This window comes from Chlamydotis macqueenii, chromosome 4, assembly GCF_036417535.1.
Source record: "Chlamydotis macqueenii isolate bChlMac1 chromosome 4, bChlMac1.mat, whole genome shotgun sequence".
Lineage (NCBI taxonomy): Eukaryota > Metazoa > Chordata > Aves > Otidiformes > Otididae > Chlamydotis > Chlamydotis macqueenii.
The window spans coordinates 77313951-77339736 of NC_141559.1; the positions used below are offsets into that span (position 1 = coordinate 77313951).

Below are 25786 nucleotides of genomic sequence, written 5' to 3' on the forward strand. Positions count from 1 at the left end.
AGAACTTCAAAATTTCTCATTGCTACCTTTTTCTCTTAGCCTTAGACAATGTAATTGCCTCCTGATAATTGCATGAGCGGTGCCATGGGTGATAAAAGGGTTAAGGATAAAAAAATGCAGAAGAAATGTTATCACTGTTTGTTTTTATGAAAGCACTTTTTATTTTTAGTTGAGTGGGGAAAGGCATGAAGAAAAACATAAGAAATAGTCTTCTCATTGGTTTCCAAAAACACAAGTTGAGTGTTTTGGTCCTTGGTTTTTGCACAACTGTCCGCAGGGTCTAGGGTGAGGAAGGAGGGGGAATTCTGTGCACAAGTGGGATGTCTGCATATGTCAGTTTGTAAATACTAATTTGAGGGGTCAAATTCCTAGCCATGCTGGTATAGGAAGCTGACTGTCTTCATGTTATTGATTTGGCCGGTGATGAATTTGTTGACGTCAACCAAGTCATTTCAACTGGCTGTGCCATTTTTTCCCTTTGTCTTATCTCCTTCATCTCTAACAAGAGACATTTGCTCATTCTGAGTTCACGCCATGGGGCTATGATTTCATCTGGCATGTTTAGATGTACTAGAATAGGGATAATAATAGCTTGTTTGGAAAATTTTTAAGATACCCTGTTTCTCAGCTGGTTGATTTTCCAGCAATAAATGCAGGTTTCCAAGTTAATTTTGGCTTCCATTGCAGTGTAAGTGCCTTCCACTCTATGCTGAAGCCTCGTTTCTCTTAAATATAGAAGGTATGCATATATATACCATCCAAAAACCTGCATGTGCACATTTTTATTGCATGAGCTTTGGCTCAAAAATGGAATTGGACCACCATTGTGTGCGTGTGAGAGGTAATGTATTTATGAAGCTAAAAAATGATGCATCTCATTTACAACCCGCTCACCTTTGCTGTCTCTTCAACTGCAAAGTCTGTAGTTTACAAATATTTTTTTTCTCTTTTAGCAAGGTGATGGCTGATTCTTGCGTGTATTCACTACAAGAAATACTTGAAGCTGTTGAGTTTTACCGTTACTAAATATAGCACCTACTCTCTTTAGTACTGTTCAAAATATTTAACAAAAAGGAAAGTTGGTTTTAGTGGTGCTTGGCATTTTACACTCTCAATAAAAAGAAAATAAGTTTTAGTTTTACCTTAATACTGACTTTAATGCAGAACTCAGTAGTGTGACTTCCTGCAATGTATTTTGTTATTTTATATACAAAATTTCTCCTAATTCTTTTAAGATAATATTGACAGAGAGCAAAGCTTGATTTGCCGTTGTGCAGTTGCAAATCATAGAATCATAGAATGGTTAGGGTTAGAAGGGACCTTCAAAGGTCATCTAGTCCAACCCCCCTGCAAGGGGCAGGGACATCTCCAACCGGATCAGGTTGCCTAGAGCCTCATCCAACCTGGCCTTGAATGTTTCCAGGGATGGGGCTTCCACGACCTCTCTGGGCAACCTGTTCCAGTGTTCTACAACCCTTATTGTAAAAAATTTTTTCCTAATATCTAATCTAAATCTACCCCCCTCTATTTTAAAACCATTACTCTTTGTCCTATCACAACAGGCCCTACTGAACAGCTTCTCCCCATCTTTCTTGTAGGCCCCCTTGAGGTACTGGAAGGCTGCTATCAGGTCTCCCCGGAGCCTCCTCTTCTCCAGGCTGAACGACCCCAGCTCTCTCAGCCTGTCCTCATAAGAGAGGTGCTCCAGCCCTTTTATTATCTTCGTGGCCCTCCTCTGGACCTTCTCCAACTGGTCCATATCCTTCTTGTGTTGGGGGCTCCAGAACTGGACACAGTACTCCAGGTGGGGTCTCACCAGGGCAGAGTAGAGGGGGAGAATCACCTCCCTCGACCTGCTGGCCATGCTCCTTTTGATGCAGCCCAGGATGCGGTTGGCCTTCTGGGCCGCAAGGGCCGCATCCTGTAAATGTTTATGTAAAACTGATGTAAAACCAGTATAAAACTGATGTAAAAATGTTATTAAACTAGTTGAGATTAACCACCTGCTAATATCATATCACTCCACGTATAATGGACCAACACTAGGACTCGAGAATAATATTAATAATTAAATGTGTTTGTAAATACACTTAATGTATTTATGCATGCTTACAGCAGTTTCAGCATAAAAATTTGCCATTTTTCATATTAAATAAATAGAATAGCATCTGCTTTTAAGGGAAATTACTCTTACTAGGAAAACTAAAATGAGAGAGGAGAACGGTTGAATAGCAGCAGTACTTTATTTTTTACTGTCATTTTCCCTATAATCAAATAAGCTAGGAGTGCCAGGACATTGAGCTCGTTTGCCAGCGTGTCCAAGTTGTTTGTCATCACCCACCTCAAATCAGCCAACCTGTCTGCTGCGTTACGTGAACTACTCCGTTGGTCAGAAGAAAACTTTCTTGTTACAGACAGATGGTAAAGAGATAGTGGGAATTAAATAAGTAAAACAAAACCCTGTGAAAACTTGTTGTTTGTAAGTACATATTGGGGTTTGTTCCAGAGGTCATCTGGTTTCTTGCAGTTGCTGACTCAATAAAAAAATAAAATGGATTTTGTTTATTCCACTTAACGTGCATCAGACAATACCTAAAGTGCCAATTTTCACTCTGATTTTATTGTTTTTTCTTTTTTTTTTTTTTTTAAATGGGCAATTCCAGCTGCTCTGTCATTATTTAAAAATAAGAAAAAAAAAGGTTGTCTAGAAAAACACCTCCACTCCCTCTCCAAACCTGCTTCTGTTATGGTGCAAAAGTATGTGTCAAAGGGCCAATGAAGCCACCTGAAGAAATATGCTTTCATTTAAATGACCGTTTGAAAATACTGTTGGCTTGCCAAGTTGTTATTTTAAAGATGGGATTCAGAGTCATGCTGGCTGTTGGCAGTGTGGAAACCGGGCACCAAGGCCAAGAGAAATGGCTTTTGGAGGAAAGCTGGTGTTTCCACCAGTGCTAGGGACATGCTGACCTGTTTGCAGAAAGCATCCAGAATAGGTTTGTAACGGCGATGGTCTTTGCTTATTTTGTAGGTCATTCTTCATTATGGTGTCTCGCCTTAGGCAGAGTCATCGTTCATTTACAGTGGATCGGGAGCCATTCTTGTGGCTGTTCTTACAATCACACAATGGTTTGAGTTGGAAGGGACCTTAAAGATCATCCAGTTCCAACCCGCCTGCCCTGGGCATGGACACCTTCTGCTAGACCAGGTCGCTCAAAGTCCCGTCCAACCTGGCCTTGAACACGTGTTCAGTGGTAATTAAAGCAAAGAGATGCCTTCATCACCTTTTCCCCTGAACTTCCAGGGCAGCATTCCCATTGCAGCAGCAGATCTGTTTCCCTTCCATTCCTCTTTCTTCCCGTAACATCTTAAGGTCAATGTTTCTGAGTTTTGTGATTTTGGTGTTTTTAATATTTGTCTATTGGAGTTACAGCATTCTTCATTTCATCAGTACCAAAGTCGTGATGGAAGAGTTTTATAGATCTTAAGTTGCACTCTAGCAGTCGGCCCCAAACTCCAGATCCATTTTCACCTTTTGATGGCTGAAGTGTTTGGTTTCTATGTTGTCATAAAAGCTAACTCAGGTCCGACCTGGTCGATCACTTCACTGGTCCTGCTGGGGCAGCCCATCAGGAAGGCACTTGTTGAGATTCCACCATGTTTGGGGAGCGCAGTGCAGGCGGCCAGGTGATGTATGACAAGTTCTGCTTTTTGTGCTTCGCTCTTGCACATACAAGAAAAGAAAATTCATGACAAAACCACTTTGCACCTTTAGAACTTTTACCTCTGGCAAGGAAACCATTGGTTATCTTTTTATTATTGGATTTAGGTTTTTTTCACATAAAGATACTTTGTGTCAAAGGAGTGAAATGTTTGGAATATGTACAAACTTCAGTGATTGTATTTTATTTTTGTATATAACACAAAATCTCAAATTTTTATAATTTAATCAAATGCATAGTCAATATTTATTTTCTAATTTCTCATTAGTATTTCAATATACTTAAGTTATTCACATTTTGTTGATACTATTTCTCCCATCTGTGTCTAATTTTTTAAGATTTTTTTGACCTTTGTTAATCTTTTTTATTTAATAGACTAAATTTCCTCTCTGATGCTGGCAGTGCTGTTTTTCTTGAAATACTTTTTATTATCATTTCGTAAATTTTTGTCTTGATGGACCATGTAGGCCATTAGAAGAAGGAAAAATTCAAATGGTAGGAGTAGCATTAGAGATGTAATTAGGTGAGACAGAGACATTTGGTACCTTTGGGTAGGATGTGTAATGAGGAATTGTCTCTAATTCTTATTTCTTTCTAAGAAAAAGCACTCAGTTCTATGTATCTAGGTCAATACTTAAACCTCCTCTGCTTCCAGTTGAACTCTACTGTTTGAATATTACTTGGTATTACTCAGTCTGTTACCACATTTGGATGTTGCAGATGAAAATAAAATTCTAGCACCTTGTGTGTTCCCCATTCTGGGAAAAATTTGACATCCTGGCCAGAAGAGATTCAGGGTTTGAATGTTTTAGATACGTATTTAAATATTTCATTGTATTGCTTGACAGATTAATTGGATTTTTATTTTCCACCTACATTTTGTATTGCGTCAGCACAAGCGAGCAGTGCCGCACCAAAGCCGTGTGTTTCCAGAAGCTAGCAAGAAATGTGTTGAAAGATCTGTTGAACTGTATTTTCTCTGAATGACACAGTACTAGTACCCAGTAAGATTCCGGAAGGGAGAAACGTAGTCCTTTTTTTTTCACAAACACTATTTTCTTCCTTTTGTATGCGTTGTCAGTTGAGCTTCTTGATTTTCCCTGGTTAAGTTAAGGAAGGAAACAAAGATTGGAGTGGTGATTGCTCAGGGACATTGCCTCTTGCAAATGTCTTTGGTGAAAAATTTAGGAAAAGAATGACTTCCTTGCATTGGACTTGAGCATGACTTAGTAAGATAGATTATATTTTAATCATCGTATTTGTGCTTTCGGTTATTAGAAATATTTTGTTACATGGCTATAAAGGCGAGCGATTAAAATGTAATGCTTCAGTCTCATACGAGAATAATAAACAGCTATTTAAGCATCCTTGAGATGGCCTAGCTGTGCCTACTGAATTCATGTTTTGGTACCCAGACACTGAGTTTGTTTTTTAACGTGTCACACACACAAGCATATTGATATGTATTTTTGGTAGCCTGTTTCACTTCATCTGCTATATGGAGTTAGATACTGGATGTGGCCTGTAGTGTCTCATCTAGTCCAAGATTTAATTTTTCAGTAGGAAAAGCTGCTTCCTCACATGAGGATTTGAGAGACACCATTACTTGTTCTACGTTTATTTAATGTCTGAAGCATAAGGAGCACTTTTTATTTTAAATTGCAAGGCTTTTAGGGGTCCTCTCCCTCTCGCCTTCCACAACATTCAATACATTTTTTTTGTCTGTTTTCTTGGGAGTGCTATATTCTATGACTACGTAAAAATGATGTTACTGTATAAATTATTTTACACTCCTGGTTATGCCTTCTCAGTAGATCCTCCCTCTTCAAATCCCTTTTAAGCTCCAAATGTGCCACTTATTCAGCAGAGAGCAAATATTTACTTCCTGAAGAATTTTTTTTTTATCAAGTGACACAGCTGTATTGTCCTTCCTTTAGTTTGAACATAAAATGGCCCTTCACAGAAAGAAATATCCTTGTTTAAAACTAGACAGAAAATTCAAGTAAATCTGATGACCTGAGGGTATATTGTTTTCATACCGGTCTGTGTTGACGTGAAATCTGTTAATCTTCTTTGCAAGCTTTGGTGTCAAAATATTTGTGCCGTTAAAGTGAAGGTAGAAATGACGAAAATCCTATTGTAAATTCCATATTGTAAATATGAGAACTGAAAGGTACGTTATTATTTTCCAGGAGATAAATCAACTGCGGTTACCTGGATTTGAATTGGGTTGTACAAACCCAAAATGTAGGAGGTCTTCAGGATCTTCTGCTTCTCCTTGCCTGTTTAGGACACGTTGGTCCAAGAGGTGCTCAGGGTACAATGCACGTGGGCTCGCCTCACAGCGTGGTTTCTATGGGGAAGCATACAACTATCCCGTCCTAAATTGGTTCTTCCCAGTTGGGTCGATGGAGACCTCCTGCTGGTCTGGGTGATGCCCTGCATGACCCTGCATCAGTTGTGGACCTAAGCGATGGGATAAGATGCACCAGTAATGGGTTTGGAGTGGTGAAGCCCCATTAGCCACGCAGTTCTACATGCAAGACATCTGGGAAACACTTTTTTTAATGCTGAAAGCCTTTTCTGCTCCATTTTCTTTAGAGAGCAATGTTACAAAGTTAAAGCTACACTTAAAAAGCAGGTGGTGGGTGGACAGGAAAGTTTGAAGTTGAGTTCTCTGGATGACGTTCAGTTTGAAATGTAGAAGCAGTGGTTTGCAACAGACTGGTGTAAGCAATTCCCAGTGCTACCCACAGCTGCCAAAGGACGGAGGAGAAAAGAGTTAGCAGGAGGACATGGTCCTGACATCTGGAACTTGCTCCTTTTCTGCTCAAAGTCCAGATTTTGTTACCCTTAGGATACGCTTCAAAGCTTGAAAGGTATTTTTCTGAGAGGACTGTGGTGTTTTCTACATTATTATGTTGAGGGTAGGGAAATGTGTGTGGGTTTTCCAGAGTTCCTGTGATGTCTATGATTGTAACTCATGAATTTTTAATATAAATTAACACTTTAAAAAAATTATCAAATTAGAGAATAAGTAGAAAGCATAAATCTATGTGTGTTTTGAGAAACTATCAGGAGAATTTTCAGATTCATCTTTCAGTCTGGTACCAGAGGAGATCGGTACAAATGAAGTCAACTGGGTAACGTCACCAGATCTCTTGCATCAGAAATAGGATGTAGAAATGTTACTTTTGTAACACCAGGGAGGAGTTTGAGGGTGAGGGCAGAGCAGCTGAGGTGGTACTCGGGGGACGTCGGCCGGGCTCAGCGACTTCTCTTGCCAAGCACCAGTAACGGAGGGGAATCCTCCTTCAGATGTTTTCCTGTGAAGAGAAATCAACATTACTACAAGTTACATACGTGGTGATTTCAGGTACAAAGCCCACCTTGGCATAGTACGTTTCCCTACTCTATTCAGTGATTTTATGTCAGAAATTTTACCTCTTTTGGGCTGCACTCCTGTGCTTTGGTCCATGTGGTTTGAGATGATGAACATCGAATTCGCTTACGTGAAATGTACTTTTAAAAATTTATCTGAAATTAGCGATTAGGAGTGAAAAGACCATCAGTTTAACAACTGTCCTCAGTCTAATAATATTGTAATGCATTATTTATGAACAAATATTTGATAATATGGCCACATTTGTCATCTCTAAGGCAGTTTATCTGCCATTAAATAAAACTAAATGTGAAAAAAATTACAATTTTATTTAACCCAAGCAAACTCCTTACTAAAACAAAAATCAGTTTATCATCAGTTATACTTGATGGAGTTTTAAATTACCTTTCTTTCATAGGAACATTTAGCAGATTGAACTATATTTAAATCACAAGGTTCGTACTTAGAACATCCAGAAATTAGGTTATTATTTATTAAAAAACCCCGCTGCATTCTCTTTTCAGTAGTGATGAATGCAAGAAAGAAAAAGTTGTTTCCATCATCAAATTTTCAAGTACAATTACTGAGCTGTGCTTGTACAATTACTGCTAAAATGTCAGATATATAAATGGAGCTATAATCACATTTACAAAAATGTACCAAAGGACGATATTTCTGTGGCTGCCAGAAGAGAAGACTCTAGGAAATATTGCTTCATCTGGGTGGTTGGTTTTTTTACTTGCCCAAATAGCACCTAAAAAAATAAAAGTGGGTATTTTTTTTTTCTGAATAGTCACCTCGTTGCTTGTATTGTTTAGCACGGATGAGAATTTAAGAAGAGTCCTAGACAACAATTAAATTAAATTTTAGAAGCCACACTTTTTAAGAGCCGTAATTTTGCTCCCCGTAGGGTTTTAAATGCTACTCGCATGCTGCCATCCAAGTCCCATTATAGATGTCAATGCTTCTTAAGTCAGGCTTTGTTTAAAAAGAAAAAAAAACAACTTATTTTTGAGTGAAATGTGGAAGCAAGTCATTAGATTAAATTGCTCAGGAAATGATATGGGTAAATTGGATCTGTGGAGCTGTTACACAGCCTCCAGTAAAGTTGGAAATGTAAGGGCATTGTATGGGTGGAAGGAGGGAGAGGCTACAAAGGAGGAATTTAGACGAACGGCCCTGGCACGCCGAGGTGGTGTCAGGAAAATCGAAGCTCAAGTTGAGACCTGAATGCCAAGGGCAATAAAGAGTTTCTACCACTGCATTGATAGTATGAGGACTGGCAATGTGTTTCTGGAGACGTGAAGCAGGAGGAGGTGATGGGGAACATTCAGCATGGATTTAGAACAGATAAATCCTGCCTGCAGATTCGCTTCAGTGAAAACCTCACTGGATTTGGGGATGAGGGGTAAGCAGCGGACATCGTTTCCCTTGGTTTTAACAAGGCTGTCGGCACTCTTTCCCACAGCGTTATTCAAGTTGGGAGGTTGGGGTGGGTTGGTTGTGGTCTGGTGGGCAACGACAGGGGTAAAACTCTGGTTGGATGATGGGACTCAGAGGTCCTGTTTAGTGTGGTCCACTCTACCTGGAAGCGGCAGCGAGTGGAGGATCACAGGGGTCTGTCGTGTTAGAAGATCCTGCTCATTTAACAGAATAGATGAAGGCACTGCAGGTTTTGACTATAACCAGTATCTTCAGATTTCAAAACTTGTACCTATTTCTGAGTCTTCCTTGTTCAGTTAACTAATAGATATTCACTGAGAAGAAGTTAGCATTAACGCTAAAGGAGAGTCAGGAGTGTAGGACAAAACCAATGAAGATCTTATTCCCCCAGTAAACTTATTAACACCCTTCTTTTGGAAGCTCTTTCAACAGGCAGGGAATTTGCTAGCTGATATTAACCGATCATCAGTTAAAGTATGAAATATGAACAAGGGGTCAGGTTCTGCTTAGTTCTTGTGAAAAGATGGGACAAGTGCACACAACTTCACTACTCTGACCTGGTCATGGGCAGAAGGTAAGTCCCAGTGGTAGGTGAGCTGCAGGCAAAACAAGCTCTGGAGCTCAGAGGGCTTTCCTGGAAAGGATGACTCCATCACGAAAATCATAGAATCATAGAATGGTTTGGGTTGGAAGGGACGTTTAAAGCCCATCCAGTCCAACCCCTCTGCAAGGAGCAGGGACATCTCCAACCAGATCAGGTTGCTCAGAGCCCCGTCCAACTTGGCCTTGAATGTTTCCAGGAATGGGGCATCCACCACCTCTCTGGGCAGCCTGTGCCAGTGTCCCACCACCCTCAGTGTAAAACCATCCCCTTCTGCTTTCTGGGACTTGCATGCGCTGCCCCGCCTGATGCCAGCACAGATGCCAACTTCTCATCCCACAAATACCTGTTTATTACTGGTGTTTGGTTTTCCTATCATCTTGCCTATAGCTCATTTGTAACGGGAGAGAGAGTTTAGCCGAGAGACTGTGTGTGGTAAAAGATTGTTCTTAATAGCTGTATTTTTCTAAAAATCAGAACGAGTTATAGATAGTTGATTTTAGGGCAGGCAATATCCAAGACAGTGTACAGTACTGATTTAAACATTTATTTTATGATGGCATATGTTATTCCTTCAGCTGTAGCAAGCATGTTAATAAAATATGGATTTATTTTACTGAAAATCTTTCAAATTTTTAATACAGCTGTGAGCTGAAGTTTATTTTGGCACGCTGAACTGCAGTGTCCGCTACAGTTATTAAATGTTTAATTGAATCCCTCTAGTCTTTCAGTTTAACCACCTGAAAACTACTGTCTGAATAACAGTGATCTTTGTTTCATTTTTATAATTATTTTAGAGCTCTGGGAAGCAGAAATTAGCATTAATTGTTATTTTGTGTAGTAAATAGTTACAAATTTGACTTGAAACTTCAGCCTTAGCGTGTTGGGATCTTGTATACTTGAGTAGCAAACTTTCATTGATTTCAAGAACGTCAAGGCTTGGTCCTTGAAGAAAGGACCAAAAAAGAAAAAAAATACTGCTTAATTTTCCGAATAAATTGGAGAACAGATGAATGTTGTTTTCAAGATAAAGCGATTGTGGGAACTGAAGACCAATCATAGTTGACACTTACTTCATATGCCATAGTTATTGCAGGAGTGATTAGTGTATGTTGTGCTTCTCCAGTCCCAGAAGAAGATTTTTTTTTCTCCAAGAACTGTTTTGTGCAGTTAATGGTAGCGCTGTGGAGGAGTGATGGGGAGCCAGGTTTGCGGCAGGGCCTGCGCGTGTGCGGGCCCGAGCGATGCGGCGGCCGTGGCACCGCCTGCAGTGTGTGTTAGGTTAAACACGCGCCCGTCTTTGCTGGGTAAAGCCAAAGGTAAGGATGAGGAGAGCGTGCAGGCAGATGGGGGCACTGACATCTATTACGGATGAATGCAGTTGTGATGGGAGTACAGTTACACAGATTGCTAAAAGCAAGGAGATGAGATAGCTGTCTCCTGGGAAAGCAGTATTGTCTTACACCCGCTGTGTTTCATTCTTCTATGTGACACAGGTATCCCTGTCATTTAAAAAATAAATATATAAACCAGACTGGGGTGATAGTCATAGAATCAGAGAATGGCTTGGGTTGGAAGGGACCTTAAAGATCACCCAGTTCCACCCCCCTGCCCTGGGCAGGGACACCTTCTACCACACCAGGTCGCTCAAAGCCCCCTCCAACCTGGCCTTGAACATCTCCAGGGATGGGGCAGCCACAACTTCTCTGGGCAACCTGTGCCCGTGCCTCACCACCTTTTCTAATTCTAACAACAGTAGCTTTGGTGGTGGTGGAAATATTTCAGTAAGAGATGAATACAATTTTTATTGATCTTAATTTCTCCTTTCCATACTCCATGTCTCCAAATGATTAATTTATTACTGTTTTGGTGATCTTTCAAGAGTTTACCTGACAGAATTGTATTGTCCTTTTTACAGTTTAGCTTCCTAACTGGATTTTTGTGTTAGAATGAAAATAACTTTTTTTCCTAATCTAGGCCGGCCAGGATTACCTACCTTAAGAAGGACCACTCCTCTCTCTTCAATTCTAATCTTCATGTAATAGTAAAATGTTCAGCTCTAGTAAAAGACACCCAGAAATATGCTAAAATATGCACGTGATTCAGTGTGAGGCTGCTTACAGTGATATTTCCAAAACAAGTGGTTTTATTAAAACAAATGTAATTTTCAAATTTATATTACATTTTTTTTTTTTGCTAGCAGTAGGAACTTCAGTTAATTCAACAGAGGGAGACCTATTGGTGCATGAGACAGATCCAGAGGCAGCACAAACTGCGGGTTAGATAGTCAACTTCCAACAGATTGTTTTAAGGTATTTCTTTACAGGGTAGCACAATCTAATCTTTATGCACCCACTCGGAAACTAGAACGATGAGACACTGCTGACACAACTGAGAGCTGTTCCGCGGGTGGATGTACACCTGTGCTTGCTCTCGTTAGGCGTACAGAGAGCGACTCTTCAGTTGTGGTAGGATGTCTAAATATTTCATGGATTTGCTCTGACAGCAAACATGAGTGTTTAATAAGCGAATACTGTGCATATTTTAAAGATGAGGAACCTGGAAACATAGAAGGGAAGTGGTTTAGGATAACGAGGATGACAGGAGGCTGGTGACAGAATCAGGAACTGATTGTACTTTTCCTGAATCTTGGCTAGTGCCTTCATCCTTCTAATTTCTCCCAGTTACAAGACGCCTCAGTTCCCTTACAAAAGCACTTGCCAGCAGGATTCCTCTAGGCTCCATCTTGCGCAAGTTTTTTTGCAAACTGCATGGAAAAGACTATGCTATGTCATCAATTAAGATGTCAGCAGCTTAAATACCGAAAACTGATGGGCAACATCCAGTTCTCCTTGTCAGATACAGGAATTGTCTTGCAGTTCATGACAGAGAAGGTGCTTAAGGAAGCACTAAGTGAGCTAAACCCGAGCGAGGTGGTGGCAGCATTGATACTTAGGAAGTACATGTTGCCATCTCATCATCTTTTACCGAAGACACTTCTGCCAGCAACGTACTCTGTGTAATGGGATGAAGGTGCCACAGAAACTTCAGCTCATTGCAGACCACGCTTCCAGCACCTGGCACAGTGATCTGGTTACTCATTGCTGGTCTCCAGACATCCCTGTCTCGGTGCACTTGGGTAGACGAGGACAGGAACCCTAAAGACTTTGAGTTATTTAATGAGAATAAAACCAACTTGTCCTTGAGTTCAGTGTTTCACGTGCTGTGTTGGGAATCCCACTGAAGTCCAGTTGACATCTATCTGCTCTGCCCCTGATGCTCTCGGTGGGATCACCATGAGCTCTCTCCTGGAATTTAGCTGTTTTATGATAAGACATCCTTCTTCATCACAACTTCTCAGTAGTAATTGTTTCCTGTTAATGGGTGTCACGAGCAGGAAGAGATTTATATCAATAGATGATGCTCGGTGAAAGACAGATCGTCCTTTCTGTTCATTCCTACAGGGAGCAGAGCAGTAACCAACAATTAGTCATCTTTAAGTTTTTTAGGATCGGGGGGAATTTCCAGGTTACCCTGAACCTCTTTGTATCGCGTATATCCCTGATACAGGGATACGCGAATCCTGAAGTTTTTTTAGACTGATGTTTATCTTTACGAAAGGCACTTGAAGTATTCAGGAGATGAAGACACCACTGTAGCCCTTGATAGTATTGTCAATAATATCCCCTTAAAAAAAGCTAGAAAATACAGATTTTGAATGAGTTTCTAAGCTGCTCGCTCTTATTATGTCTTCCTCTATGATCAGGCAGTCCTTTAGTGCCTGGTGTTTCTCCTTACAAAGGTACTTGCGCGGCATAATCATGTTATCTCTCCACTTTTTATTGGTGATCTGAATACATTGTGTTCTTCGAGGCATTTTTCTCCAGTATTGAGTTTTTCTTTTTGCACCCTTTCGAACATACAAAACGTGGATGCCTGATAACTGTTTATCATCTCAGTAACCCTATCTGCAACGGCAAAAATTTCCTCCATAGTTGAATTTAAGTATTTCTTCAAGGAGAATGTTATTCCCCACGTCAAGGCGTGGTTCTTGGAGCTCCCAGAGTCACACATCACTTTCCAGGCTCTAGTTCCCTACTTCGGCAGCGTGACAATACTCTTTTCTAATGGCAAAGCTTTCCATCTTGGTTTTATTAAAGCACATTTTGTTTCCGTGATTGTCATTTATCCGTGATCCAAAACGACTATGTGATTGTGCTGTTGCTATTATTTTTTACAGACAGTTATTATTGGTTTTGTGACGTTCACAGTCACTTTGGCAAAGATTTTCCATCTATGTCCACGTCGCTGCTGAAGATGATGACACATACCCATTAGGAACATCTCTGTTCAAGAGCATTTTTCATTGACAAATATGTCCAAAGCTAAGTGATTCGTATTCCTTTCAATATGTGTTGATTTTATCAATTTTGTGTAGCACTAACTTTTAAAACCAGAATGCGCTAACTCAGACACCCTGCAAAATTGTAATTTATTGCATCTTCATGGTTGCCTGAGATGAATCTGTGAGATGTTCGTGAATCCTGGTGATGAATGTAGTGTAAGAATCAAGATGATTATTTTCTAATGAAAATAATTTGCTATTTGGTAGAAATAATCAATAAAGTGTAAGTACACAGTGCCTGGATTTCATCAGTCATTTCTTCTTGTTCTACTGCATTCTTCTTGGCCAGATCAAGAAGTTTAGAAATAAATTTTCATACCAGATCTGCCCAATGGCCCATGAATTTCTACAGGTGTACTTTATTAATTAATTGAGGCTGTAATCTAGTACTAGGAAAGAGATATATAAAAAGAATTTAATAAATACCCATAAAGTAGCCTTCCAGTAGAGAAAATGGACTTGGAATCTCTTTATTAGTATTTGGCTCACTCTTTTGAATATGAATGTGCATGCACAACTGCACAAAATCAGAATTATTTTTTCTAATGCATCTGTGTGGGCGTTCTTGGTTCCTGTAGAGAAGAGAGATTACATTCCCCGCTGTAACTCCATGTGTAGTAAGTGGAATAGGTAGTACCACATGTTTGGGTCAGAATGAGGTAAAATTACACTGTGATATTCTTACATTTTTGGTTGTCTGATCTGCTCAAAATGCTATTTTGCAATTATCTTGATTATTTAAATTCTTTGAATGTCCTTGTGAGAGCGATATGCCATTCTTTCCGGCTGAAATTATGTGGCTGTTTCTTTCCTTAGTTAATGTGCGTGGGGAGGAAAATCAATAAAAAAGATAATATTTTAACATTAGTTGATCCTAGGGTCTTATTTGATTCCAGCATAGCAGGCTAAGTAGCAAATGCTCTTAGCAATTGTTTCTGTTAGTGGAATTTTGAAAGCACTAAGAGAAATCTTGATCCATGGAGACAGTACAATAATTCACAGTGACATATTTTCCCAATTTGCCATAGGGCAAGTGGAACTACTAATGCTCCCATACAAAACCTTTTTCTCCTTTTCTCTTTTTTTTTATTTTAAGAGCAGAACAGAGTCAGTGGTGATTGTAACAGTGGATTATCGAGGCTACCCTGCAGCCATCAAAGGGAATAAGATTCAGAAAATTTACCATCAATGTAGCTTTACTTTTTTTTTTTTTTTTTTTAAATAGAACCCCCTCTGCAAGGAGTATCTGTATTTACATTGTGAGGTTTTTTTTAGTGTTTTGGAGGTTTGATGGTTGTTTTAAGCGCAAACGCATCGCTGGGGTCAGGGAGCAGGTAGCAGGGATTGTAAAATAAGCCGTGTGAGTACTGCATGTGCACATGAACTGATGGTAACAAAAAAAATGCCCTCTGAATCCATTCTGTGCCCCATAACGTGCCGTCAGCGCCTGACGGAGACAGCCGTTCCGACCATATATACAAAAGGAATATTTGTTATCCATTGTAGTATTTTGCCTGCAGCTTGGAGAGACCCAGTTTTATCTTCCCTCAAGCAGCAGAAATGATGTCAGCATCAGCGTAGCACTTTTTTCTTTGGATATTTGAAGAACTGAGAAACGGAACCGTTCATTGATAAATAAAGATTTATGTAAAATATGTATAAATTTAAGCAATTTCACCCACTTAGTGCAGTAAAACTGCCTTTGAAATGAGATTCCAACGTGAGGTCTTGAAAACTTGCTTGGTTAGATGTTCAGGCAATAATAGACAGTTGCCCTCTAATAATGCCAGAAACAATAGTAATTATCGTTTAATTTAATTAAGTATTATGTGAGGGGTAGTAATGGTAGATGACCAACTATATATCTTCTCACTGTGCATCATGTTGGCTGTATGTTACTAAAATCTGCCTGTGCTATTAGATTAAAAAATAACTAAAATACATTTCTAGGTAAATTACTGAACAATTTCTTTGGTGTCCTTTCCATCGCACTTTCCCTCCAACCTCCCCCCCGCTTTTTTTTTTAAGAGAGCCAAGAGACCAGACTTAGGTCACAAATGAGATGAGTTTGATGACCTCAGCCCGTGGCCTCACAGACATCTGTCTACATCTCAAAACATCCATAGATTTTAGCACAATTGGAAGTCTCTTGTCAGGAAAGAGCAGGAATAGACTGAGAACACTTAACTCTGGTGGTGATTATAAAACCTCGAGAAATAAAAAAATCATCCCTTCCCTCTCAGTACTTGGCATTTTGTAGAAGTTACAGGTTTGCTTAAATATAAAAATCTTCAAAATACTCTTATTGCACCAAGGTAGGGTGTATTTTTTTTTATTCTCCTTAGACTATTTATTATCTCCATGAATTATTGTTCATTCCTCTCCTTCTGACGCGGGTTTCTCTGTAATGTTAATGGTGTAGGTGCAGCCTCTGGGAAAGACACCAACTTTAACCTTTCTGGGTCACGGGTCTCAGAAGCCACTTTAGTTAGAGATCAGCACACTACAACGGTACACAAAGTATTCTCATCTGTTTCGAGGTCTTTCAGGAAAAGCTAATTAATTATTTATACATTATCTGTATAAATTTACTTATTATTACAGCTCGGTTGTCTTTAGCCACCACTAGTTAATTTAAAGTACATTTTTTCCTTAGGTAACGTCGTCATCTGTGATACAACTTGTACTGTTCATAAGGCGTATCGAATCGTTTTAATTAAGAACCCAATCTGTTTACATGGAAGTATTTCCCTTTTTGTGTACGTCTGCTGAACTTTACTCCTCCCGTAGTGATGTACAAGCCTGTACTATGATAATGCTTTCTGATACATAAAGCAATACAAATTAATACAAGATGATCTTCTGCTGGTCACAGGAATAAACAAGATGCAAATAAAACATGAGAATTTGAAGCAAGGAAAATAACAGTTTTGTATATCTTAAGATAGAGTTAGGCAATAAAAATAAAAGTTGCAATTGCATCAGTGTTGCAGATTTTTAATTGCTTACTGTGTTTCTTGTGACCTGGTAGCTCAAATGGCACATCAATGTAGGGAAAAATAATAGTTCATTACACAAAAGCGGTATTAGATACCCTGCTTCATAAAAAAGACAGCATGTCAAGAGACTGAATAATTGCCTTGACAAAATAAATGAAAATACCCTGAAAAGAGTAAGATAAGCAACATGGTGCATTAACTGAAACCGATTTCCGAAGATGGCATAATGTTCCAAATCCTCTTCTATTCAGTACTCCGTTCTAGGAAATTTACCTTTTACAACTATCATGGAAAGTTCTTTTATTTATTTTAATGCCTTTTGTTTATAGCTCATGCCGAACTCCTCGTGGGCTTTCCCCAGTGCCATCCTGAATCCCAGACTCTGCCGATGCGTCAGCCCCGCCGCCTCGCCAGCACCTGCCTGGCACAACAGTAACTCTTTAAAACGGCACCGGCGATTCTGCTGTCACGGGTCGTGCTCGTTGGGAGATGATGGGGTTCCCAAAAGACGCTTGTAGGACCAGAGTTGCGCTGTGCTGTGACACAAATTCAACAAAACGTCTCTGTCACATGGTGTTTTCCTCTGTAGAGGAGTTGAACCGTTCCAAAGACAACGGTTTCGCAAATGTTTTCATGAGAGGAGTTATCTCTGCAGCGTTTTCTTCATGTGATGTGGTAAAGTCTTTGGAAACTTTGTCCCATAATCTTTAAATAACACCATCTATCGTAATGCACAGTGCTGCTTTAGTCTGTAAGTCAGGGTATTTGGCAATAAATACAAGCTCAAGTAGCGGTAAATCTGTTGATACTGATTACCACCTATTCGAATTGACTTTCTTCTACAGTGAAATTGTATGCTATGTGAACATAAGTAGTGTGATCAGGCGGTTGTTTTGCTGGGATCACAGTCCGCTGCTCTCTTTAGATTACACAGCGATACAAAGGGAGCTGTTTTGATGTATTTCAGTATTTTTTTTTCCATAGCACTGTGCACGGTGGCACGTAAACTGATGTCCTTTAGGATTTGAATTGTCTCTTAAGAGTCTTGCATAGGGATAAGGATTACTTGCAGTTTACTTTTCAGCTATTGAGTTTTAAATCTTGAGAATGGGAAGTCAAAAAGTTGCACAAGAGTCTTCATTTTGGTGTAGTAAAAGAAAAAAAGGTGCACCTCCAATAACTGCCTATAAAGTGTTTGTTAGAAAAATATATACTTATTAGGAGGGGTATAAAAATATTAGCACGTTGCTAAACATACAGAGGCAGACAACATAGGAAACGTGTTTCTGCAGCCAATGGGTTTTACTGTGTTTTACTCACGAAACCTTGGTAGTTTTCTTTTTACTGTTCTAGAATCACTGACCATTCAGTGTTACGGATTGCCTGGCCTGTATATTGTTCCGTGCGTTGTAACTGTGGAATTGATTTTCACTGCCCGTCTCTTTGCTACTGTTTTTCTCCACTCTGATTTTCCTGTTTTCTTAGAGTACAAAGGGCTGTTTGTGGAGATTATTATTATTTTTACATAGTTAATAGGATGCTTTTCGTATTTTATTTACAAATTTCTGGATATACGACTTTTAAAATGAAATTAAAATGAGTTAAAAAACCCAGTTAGAGCTTGCACTTTTTATTCTAGTCCATTAAAGTCTTTAATAGTTGTCTGTAGGTAGATTTTATTACGTTCATACAAATGCGTTCAGGTTTTTTGATGTGCAAATGTCTTCTGTCATTTGTTATAGCTGCTGTGCGAAGTGCAAGTTACCGAAGGTCTCTGAGGTGCTTGACCCATGGTGTGCAGATGCCGGCTGCTGTTCTGGCGTCGCATTTCCAGGTTTTAGTTGCGTGTGGACGTCATCGGTCAGTGGAAGGCAAGGCGCTGCCAGGGAGGTGGTGTGTGTCTCAGGAGCTGGTGCGGTGGTGATTCACTGGAGATCACTTCTTGCTCGCTAACGAACCGTCCTCTTATCTGAGCGCGAGGCGATAGCGGCGTGCTGGTAGTGCAGTATTTCACGAGGGTACAAAGCAGTGTTCAATTTGGAAGAGGGTGAAATTCAAGACTGATAACTTGCAGTCATCCCAAGTAGATTTGACAAAGCAAGAGAGTTTGTTTCAATGTCATAAATGTGAATAATCCCAGTGCATGGTATTGCGCAAGGTCCTTGACAGCAAATGGACATTTTCACATAACAAACACTGTTTTGCTTTTTGCATCCTTTAGCATCCTTGCTAGTTCTTTGGATTTGTAAGCCTTGTGGTTCGTTTGAGAGAAAAGTCTCTAGATAAATGCATGGTGAGGTGTTACTTTGATTTCATACCCTTTTTTATCATTCCTGAGGGGCTCCTCAGTTTTGTGGGATGTGTTTCAAACACAGAAATACGATGTTCTCTGTGCCACCTAGTGAATGAAGGACGTTTATAAGTGGGAATATAATTGTCTGGGAACTTTAAAATGATCTCTGATACAACTGTAGATTTTTTTTCTGGCTATTTGTGCAATTTTGACAAAAATAGGATGCCAAGTGTGTTGTAAGGGAACTAAAGAGGAGGTAGAGGATAATAGAGTGCAAATTACATTGCAGCACAGAGACCACTAACTTACCGCCAGTCCAAATTGGTACAAACCTACAGCGTCTCCTAGAGATGCCCCTACTGCTATTTCAGCATGGTGCCAGCCCCAAAATAATTAATCCCATTTCTGAGCAGATAATCACCTCACATTTGGAGTAACAGTGGCAAATCTGAAGTGCTTATAGCTTCAGAGCTCGAGCAGAGATCAAGCCTCCCACTCCTTTCTTCTGGAAGTGGCGTAGGCAGTGGCTTGCCCTTGAATCCGTGTAGGTGAATGTACCTCTTGCACATCACTTCGGAATTTGATCTTCTGCATCTGTTGAGTTTCTCAGCGGACTGTCGTAAGACTGTCACAAAACTGAAGACATGGGTATGGGCCCAACGCTCCTGCGTAGTCTGGTCCCGATCGGGGCTGAACTATGACAGCCACAATAGCAAGCTCACTCAGGACATCCACTGGTTCCGCTGAGGCCACTGGATGGTTCATTATTCTCCGTATTACCTGTGAAATTACTACCACCAAACAGGTTATTGAATCTACTACAAACTTGCAGTTTTTTGATCCCTTCAGTTGGCTTTAATATGTATGTCTGTTTCTTTGCATACAGAATGCAGCATCACCAAGAGAATATATTTCTCATTATCATTTTAAAGAGACAGTCACATCTTGTAACTATCACAGACTCTGAGAGTACTGCCCTTAATTATCTAAAAAATAATACTTTGCTTCATAGAGTCATAGAATAGTTTGGGTGGGAAGGGACCTTTAAAGCCCATCCAGTCCAACCCCCCTGCAAGGAGCAGGGACATCTCCAACCAGATCAGGTTGCTCAGGCCCAGACCGATTTAAAACTTGAGAAGCAAATTACTACTCAATAGTAACTTGCTGCAATCCAGTTCTATAAAAGTAAATGCAGAATGTTGTTATGCTGGTTCATTTATGTTGAAAATATATTGCATTATAATTTTAAATGGATTTTTTTTGTGTGTGTAATGTATTCCAAATGCCTTCTTTAACACCTTGGGAGACAGCTGGAACAGGGTTCTCACTTGCCAGTTGAGGGGCTGTTCCCTGCCCACATAATTTTGTTAATAGCTAAGGTTACATTTTTAAGGACTGCATTCATAGTAGGAGCCTCAGCATGGTATCTCTGCGATGTACGCAGTTTGAATGAGCTCCAGGATTCCAGACAGGTGAGAAGAAGCAAACCTTCCCCTGGGTTACTAACCCACTTTTTGTTCTTTCATGTAATTGGCTGTTCGTTCCTGGGAACACAGATTGCACTGCTTCTCCTTTACCTCATCCAATGTCAAATCCCCGAAGAAGCCCTGCTCGCGCAGAAGGGAGCGAGCCATATGGGGCAAGTTGCAGTTGTTCCTTCAGGTCTGGATTTATTCCACTGTGAACAGATGGACAATGGCTGACATCCACTAATGGTTCTCGGCAGATTTCTTCTGCTGTTCATCTCCGTCTTCTTTTTCTTTTCAGCCGGAACACAGACCTTCCTGGAAGTGGTCTGTTAACTCCTCCTGACTAGATGGAAAATGATACCTCTCGTTTCACGATAACCAGAAAATGCAGAGGATTTAATTCCACTCTGGTTCTTGTGTTTTTAGCGCTTGTATGAAGAGAGTGAGATCAAGAAGAAAATCCCTTCGTCACTTAATACAGATAATATCAGAGGAGAGAGGGGTTTTTTTTGTGTTCACTAGTTTGAAGGAAATTCATTCTTCCATTCATTCAGCACGCTGCAAGCTTTTTCACTTTTGTACGGCTGGTATTTCCAGCGCAGAGCTAGCATAGCCATTCCATTTTGAGAAAGGAGCAATGCACATTTGGCATTTCAAAAATGACTTTGAATGTTTGACACAGCTGAACTTCTTGTTCATTAAGTGGAACTTTAATCTACGACTTTGATCCCTCAGCAAACCTTCTTTTTTACAGTAGATGAAGGTCTTCTATTTTATTTCATGCTTGTGATGACCACCATTTCTTAAAGATAAAGTGTTTCCCTTTTGTCAATTATTCTTTTTTTTTCCATTTTCCTGTCAGAACCTGCTGAAAATGTTTCTCCAAAATGGCCTTTTCTCTTTCACATCAACCATAAAGCATTAACTTTCCACAGTGGGAAGTTTCACACAGAGGAAGTTATACACACAAAAAAGCAGCTCTAATTAAAATATGCAACTGCAAAATGAAAGTAGACTGATGTGTTTTATAAACAAATGCTTTTCAGGATCTGAGTAAAAGACTTAAGGAAAGATTTAAATCCAAACAAAGTCTTCTTTTCAGGTTTTAAATAAATGGTATTGACTTATTTTGATTACACATTTTAAAGACTTATTTATAGAATAAAGTTTAAATGTTGGGCCTGCTTTATCCAAACATTCTTTTCTTCTGACATAAATCCCTTTTAGGATCTCCTAATAGCATCTGCTAGATTTACTGTTGACAAAAGATAAGGTATTCCATTGAAATATAATCTTACATTTTGATTTAAAAATGCACAAAGCTTTTAAAATGGTGGCTTTAAAACCTGTTACAATGGATGACGCATGTTTGGTAATGAAGCAAAAACATGCATGAAAGAGCCAGCACGCACAGCTATGACGAATTAAGGGCAATTTGCAAGTATACAATCTCAGTATCGAGATGTAAGAATATTGTCAAACCTCATTATTCGCTTTAGAGAGCATTCAACATGTATCTTGGCTCGTTGCTTAGACTACACAACAGTAAAACTTCCTCTTTCAGTATCTTCAAAGTCACATCTGCTAAGGGTATCGTACCCCAATGTATCTAATTTGTGAAAGCCCAAGGTCATGCCCTTAGGATTAGACATTCTGAGGGGAATAAAACTTGTACTTAAATTGTACATGTGGCTGTTAACAGATACACTTAAAACAATGTATTTACTCTTCGGCACATGTGCTCCTCCAGCTGACTCTTAAGAAGCCAATAAACAGTTTGGGGGCTTTGAAAAATGCCAAAATTCTTAGTGCAAAATACAGAAGACACTCAGCTGTGTAATACTACTGTTTAAAAAAAAAAAAAAGTCATAGTGACAGCAGTGCCAAAATGTGGTAAGAGGACAGGGATGGTTGGTTGTGGAAGGTTTACTTACATTGTAGCTGTACAAGTCGTAGTCTAAAAGATGTGAAGACGACTGAATGTTTGGTGACCCAGAGGCAAGCTGGAGAACATAGAAGTAAAATGGATGGGGGCAGCAGAGGGTTTGACTGGAGTCAGCTGGTCTGCTCCTGGATTTTCTCACGTCCAGCCTAAAATGAGGCCACTGAAAGCCATGTAGAGGAGGAGGACTGAACTCAGGGTTGATTTTCTTAAACAGAAACAGCATTGCATTGTGTTCTAAAGGAAAACTTCAGCCGCTCGTGGGTTATTTAGTTTTCTTTTCCATCCTGAGAGCCTTCATAGTTTATTCTCTAGAGCAGGTGCCTCGTGGCAGCTGTCAGAGTAGGGTGGAGAGACCTTTCGGCTGGGCAGACAGGGTCAGATAACCTCTCTGCTTCAGCAGGTGCAAATCAGCTTTCTGCTTTTGAAAGGAAGGCAGTTGGTCCAGTTACAATCAGCTGAGGATCCAGCCCTTGATGCTTTCCCAGGAAACATGAATTTGTGACGTGCGTGTGCGTGCAGGCAGGGAAGTAAGTGTGGCATTACCTACAGCATGCCTATTTGTTAAGTCTGCGTATCATCAGAAAGGAAAAAGAGCAAGCATATGAATCCCTTCATGAAGTAGCGCAGAGAATACCAAACTGCAGTATTAATAACCTCCTGTTATTGAATACTCCATCTGTTCATCATGCCAACTTATCCTCACTTAGAGCACTCCCCTTGTCATAATATTTGGTACCACACTCCCCTCCCTCCTCGAAGCAGCAGTTCCAGTTCAGAACGAAACATTTGCCCAGTCATGTAACCCCACCAAGGAAATGGTCTCGTTGCCTGTATCTGTTTATATTTCTCTATAAAAAAATGCAACTAAACTCTAATTTCATTTCTGAATTTTCATTTTCTGCTATTATTTTTTTTTCCTGGAGATACTTCCGTACCCATATTGGTATTCACAGATACTTGCGGTTTAAGCGTGTTTTACCCCTAGTGCTCGTTCCTATTGATACTCTGCCACATGGCAACTTAAGTAGTGGGGGGGAAAAAAAAAAATCATTATTTTCTTCTTACAGCTTTAATATGTATATATTTTTGTATTTGCTAACATTTCCAAATAGCAGTAAAGCGGTTAACCACTTTAAAGTGATTAAAACCAAGTTTGTTTATTTATACAAACCCCACATGAGGCACTTGGCGAGATGCTGCCCTAGTGATGCACAGTGAGAATCTGGAGAAACTGTGTTGTTTGAGGGACGTCTGAGACGTCTGTACTGAGCCACAAAAGGCTTTCCCATCAATACAGGAGGAAAATTAAGAAAGTCGGAGGCTGCATAAACTTGTCCTGGGAGTTACATCCCGATCCTGCCGGATAGCCTCGTGAAATGGATGCTACCTGGAGAATAAAGAAAATCAAGTGATGAGGGAGCTGGAGCCAAGCGGCTGAAGGCTGCCTATAAGCTAAAATTATTTATTTGTGCTCTGAATGGATTCCTGAAATGCACACAACGTGGAGGCTCAACTCATCCTTTATTACCTTTGAGTTCAAATATTCCCCTCTCAAAAAAAAAAAAACCCAAAAAACCAAACCAAAGCCAAAAAAGGAAAGCAAACAAACAAAAAATCCACAGGAAAATCTACAGCCCGTGCATATAGAAAGATAGAAGAGATGATCTGCTCCTAGTATCAGGTATGTCACTTATCAAAGTGAATTAGTCCCTGTAACCGTTTGTATTCGCTACCTCTAACATACCCATCACCATCAGCATCCTAAGTATTGCAGACCAATCCTGCAGAACCAAAAAATCCAAAATCTTCACGTCTACCTCCTCCCCGTGCGCCGTTTTTGAAAAATCACCCCCAGTCCCGAGTTCAGTGGTGCAGTCAGTAGAGAATTAATGCTCAGATCATCCCGCAAAATGGATTAAAAACGTGCCAGAGGAGGTGCTGGAACTTTGCGCTGGGAGCTTGGCGTGGAGTGAGGCGGTGGGGCGGACAGGTGATGTACACCAGGGCACGGACAGAAGTACTACAGGGCATGGACAGAAGTACACCAGGGCACGGACAAAGGCACAGGGCACGGACAGAAGTACACCAGGGCACGGACAGAAGTACTACAGGGCATGGACAGAAGTACACCAGGGCACGGACAAAGGTACAGGGCATGGACAGAAGTACACCAGGGCACGGACAAAGGTACAGGGCACGGACAGAAGTACACCAGGGCACGGACAAAGGTACAGGGTGTGGACAGAAGTACACCAGGGCACGGACAAAGGTACAGGGTGTGGACAGAAGTACACCAGGGCACGGACAAAGGTACAGGGCATGGACAGAAGTACACCAGGGCATGGACAAAGGTACAGGGCACGGACAGAAGTACACCAGGGCACGGACAAAGGTACAGGGCATGGACAGAAGTACACCAGGGCACGGACAAAGGTACAGGGCATGGACAGAAGTACACCAGGGCACGGACAAAGGCACAGGGTGTGGACAGCCGTACGCCGAGCTCGCCGCCCCTCAGCCAGGACACCAGTAACTCCTCAGGAGCGGCCAGACCCTGCACCTCGGCCCGGCCTGGTGGCCCCCCACTTCCCCTCGCCCCGCAGTCGGTCAGAGCTTTGCCGTGTCCCTCCCGTCTGAGGAGAACCAGGCCCTGACCGGCCACCGAGCTCCCAAAATCGCGGTGATACCTCCGTTTTACCAGAGCCTGAAGGGGCCTGGCCCCGCAAGTCGTTATCGGAGGGGGGGACCCGGCACCCCTGAGGTGCTGCAGGGGCAGCGCGGGCTTTGGGGCCTTTTGCAGCGTAACCGTTGACAGAAACCGAGCATTTTATTTTTAGGAGGAAAAAAAAAAAAAGCAAAAAATGGGAGTTTCGCTCGCCGAGCTGTGTGGGGAAGGGACGGAACGAACCAATACGCAGTCTGCTCAGGGCCGCGGCTGAGAGTGAGGGGGGCGGCTGTACGAGAGGCGGAAAAGTTTCGCAGGTGGCTGGAACCGGAGCTCCCCGGGCTGACGAGAGGAGAAACCCAAGGCCATGGCGGCACCGCTGCCCCCCGCGCCCCCTCCCTCGCCCGGGCGGGGCGGGGCGGGGCGGGGCCGCCGTCAACTGACCCAGCCGGCCGCGGGGGGGCGCCGCGTAGACTTTGGTTTTCGTCCGCCGCCGTCACCGGTGCTGCTTCGGCGGGGAGGCGAATGGCGGGCTCGGGGGGAACCCCCCGTGTGGTGGCACGGAGCCGGGGAAGCGGGGGTGGCCGGGATGCGGGGCTGGAGATAACGCCTGGTTTTGACCCAGATCTCAGTCTGGGTTCCACTTTGGGCAGCGCAGAGGCTGCGTAGTGAATTTCTGTTGTTAATAAAGAGGTGGTTTCGCGTTTAGGGACCGAGGGTGAGGATCGAAGAGGGTCTGGCGCCGATCACCCATCACTTCGGGCTTTATGGGAGTGCGCGGGGACATCCCCGATGGGGAAGAACATCGCTGTTTGGCCAGTTTGCTGCTTTTCTTCTAAACTCGTCCCCGTTGGCGGCGGTG

At 41.3% G+C, this 25786-nt stretch overlaps 1 protein-coding gene across 4 annotated transcripts in view; it reads left to right on the plus strand.

Moving 5' to 3' along the window:
* CTBP1 (C-terminal binding protein 1) overlaps window positions 1–25786 on the plus strand; it is a 238774-nt gene that overhangs the window by 144378 nt on the left and 68610 nt on the right. The gene's annotated exons all lie outside the window — the stretch shown is intronic.